The sequence below is a fragment of the Puntigrus tetrazona genome, chromosome 9, assembly GCF_018831695.1.
Source record: "Puntigrus tetrazona isolate hp1 chromosome 9, ASM1883169v1, whole genome shotgun sequence".
NCBI classification, from domain to species: domain Eukaryota; kingdom Metazoa; phylum Chordata; class Actinopteri; order Cypriniformes; family Cyprinidae; genus Puntigrus; species Puntigrus tetrazona.
Window position 1 is genome coordinate 21430348 of NC_056707.1, and position 3478 is coordinate 21433825.

Below are 3478 nucleotides of genomic sequence, written 5' to 3' on the forward strand. Positions count from 1 at the left end.
TTTTTTTGTTTTTGTTTTTTTGGTCAGTGCAATGCCAAAGAATTAGCATTTCTGACTGATTATATTGGTCGTTGTGCATACTAATTTACTACATTAGTGCTTAAAAGCTTTGGGTCAGAAACCATTTTTAAAAATTTTAAAAAGTTTTTAAAAGAGGTCTCATTCTCATCAAGGCAATGCAGTTTATTTGATTAAATATGCAGTAAAAACAATGAAATATTACAATTCTGATCCTACAGGAAGCATTCTTTATATGCTAAATTAGCACAAGTGTTTCAAGAAACACTTCTTTACATTATCTTTGTGAAAACTGTGATTCCTTTTTTGAGCTGTTGACTGGTTTGTGGAGTAGATATTTCTGAAAAATCTTCATGCATACTGCATGAACTCTGACTTGTTTTTATATAAATGGTTTCTTTTAACTTCCCGAGATGCCAGGCTGTGAGTGCATAAGTCAAGCAGGTCATTAGTTGCCTGAGGCATTGCTTTCTGCTTATATTCTCCCTGCCCTGTGCAGCATTTCAAGAGAAAATCTTTGTCAATTTTGTATCATTTTAGACAAGGTTAAGATATTTTTATACTAAATATTTCATACTGCATCAAAGTTTTATTCTACTTCAGCTCTAAGGGATTTGCTTAGTTTGTAAAGGGAATCAGTGACATAGTTGGACATTGATTTGTTCTCACTAAACCGTCCAAAACGTATTTAGGTCACATTTTACAAAAAAAAAACACCCATTTATTGATATTGCAGTATCTTGGTATAATTTTATTATGTGATCTTCTTATGTTATTCAAGTTTTAGGCATCATCACAGCAAAAAAAGAAAACAAAACAATCCTGTGACAGCTCATTCCTTTTTCTAAATTCTGATTTTATGAAGATGTATAGGGTGGGCAATTTTAACATGCTTGTCATTTTTCCAGAAAGCTTAGTCACAGAGTTTGTGTGATGACCGGCCTGAGAATCTGTGTTCTTTCTAATAATAACTTTCTGAGTTTATCAGGGCCCCTGACAGATGGCATGGGTGTCGTCCGGGGCCATAGGGCCCTTTTTGCTTAGTCCTGCACTGCCCATTGGTGCTCTCTAAAGTCTATTGGATTTCTCAGCTGTCTTAGCAGCTGCTGCCTCTGTACTGGTTTTGGGAGGACTGCTGGGATGTCTGTAACAGTGGAAAAAGACAAACCCTCTTGACAGTTTACTGGAAGCCTATAGTCTAAAAAAGTCTAAATTGGAATTCAAAAAGTTTTATATTGGAAATCACATGATCAGAAATTCAGTCATGCATAACCTGTTTAAAAGATTAGAAGTATCACCTATTTTTGTTCTGTAAAGAGCCTGTAGATATTTTTTTTTTCACAATGATATTTGTAGATAAAATGGTATAATTATGTCTATAATCTTCCTCACTTCCTTCACCATGTTCATACATTGTAAAATTTTGATTAATTATTAAACGCACAGCAAAGCTGAATTGCTCTTCTAATGCTGCCCTGTTGTTATAAACGCCTCTACTTTATCTCAAAACATTTCCTCCATCAGGCTTTAATAGGAAGACCCCATAGGAGGACCTCAGGATGTTCTGCAGACACTATTGTCCTCAATGGAAAAGACAACATTACTTCAGCAGTAAGTATGTGGTGTGATGCTGAACTAACGGTAACTTTTTCCCACTGTTTCAAAGTGATCATTCAAGAAAGATTTTTATTTAGGAGTGTTAATTATGAAATGTCAGTATTACAGTATATGGTGCACGTTACTGAAATATACTACTTTTCAAAAGTTTGTGGTTGGTAAAATTAAGTAAAATTGTTTCTGAAAGAAATTTATGTATTAAGACTGCAATTGTTGTAATGTTGTGAAATATTAAACTTCAAAACCATTTGCTGGCAAAGCTCAATTTCCTGTATTATGCCAGTCTTCTGTGTCACATGATCTTTAGAAATATTTTTAATATGATGATTTGGTGCTGCTTAATGTTTTAGTGGGCCCAATCATGCATTGCTTTTCTTTGATGGATCAGTTTAATCAAAAATACAAATTCTAACATTTATTGTGGAACATTAATGATCTTTTGAACAACATCAGTACCCAAACTGCTCATTTATTCCATTAACATTTCTGAAAATATCAATATCAACTGTTACGTACCGTAATTTTTTTAGTTGGATTGTCCCCTTAAGAATTTGGGGACCAGTCATTATCAGAGTCTCTCTGGCCTTTTCCGTTCATTATGTTGACTGATGCACATTAAAATCTGCCACTTTAAAAAATGTTTTAGTAATTAATGAATCTTTTTTTAATTGCTCACAACATCACTGTTTGTATCATTGTTTATTTGCATAAAACTATACAAAATAAATGTATAAACAACATATACATCAAACTGTTTTTGGTTGCACATTGTTTGGTGGAGTAAAGTGTTAGAAAGACATAACGGTTTTTTAAAAGCATTTATTATTTTAGTAGCCATTACATTTAATAGGAATGTAATGTGGCTTTCTGGTGGTCTGTGGTTTGGAACAGGCGTTTAAGCACAGGCCTCTTCCTCATTTTAAACACAAGCTACAACAAAGTTGCCATGCAGGGCACGCTGAGAATGCCTTTCTGTCATTTCTTACCAGTAAATTATGCTGATGGGAAAGTATAGTTTAAGTGAAAGTAAATGCTTAGGATTAGTTTACATTTACATTTTATAATTTGTTTCCCCTCATGTTGTTCAAAATCCTGGACTTTATGTGGAACAAAAAAATATGTTGAAATCAGAGATGCTTATTAAACTTATTAGTTTAGCATTGAAACTAGTTTAGCATTTGTCATAACAGGAATAAATCACATTTTAAAATGGAAAACAGTTATGATAAAAAAAAATGCAGCTTCGATAAGCAAAATTAGTGTCTTATTTCATAATCTTACCCTAAAACTTTATATGGCTTGTTTGTTGTATTTAAAGTGTGTTGAAGCCGTATCATAAAGTGACGGACAAGAAATGTAAATAGACTTGCCTTCCGTTTCAGGTTTTGTGAATTGGGTGATTGAAAAGATTTAAAAAAGTACAATTAAATGAATTGTTTAAGAATAAGATGATGTTTTCTTGCACCTCGAAGCATCAGCGAAAGCTAGATAAGATGTCATGGTGTTTTACAGTGAATGACTTGCAGTGCTTTTCAGTCAAGACTTATGTTTTCAGTATTGGAATATAGCATGCGCTTATGTCTTTGTCCTTTTGAAATGAGGCTAAAATAATGGCAAAACGGTGAGTTGTTTCTAGTAGCAAAAGTTCCCTATTGTGATGAAAAGCAAAGGTTAGTCATAGTGAGACATGCAAGGGGAGGGGAGAGAGCAACAGATTCACCAAAACAACCAAATGGGGGTGTGTCAAATGGCTCTCTGCACAGTGTGATAAACTTAGTGGATATTTCTATTTTTAACACGCCTCTTTCTGCCCTGTCAACATAGACGGCTGTGTTTGCACCAT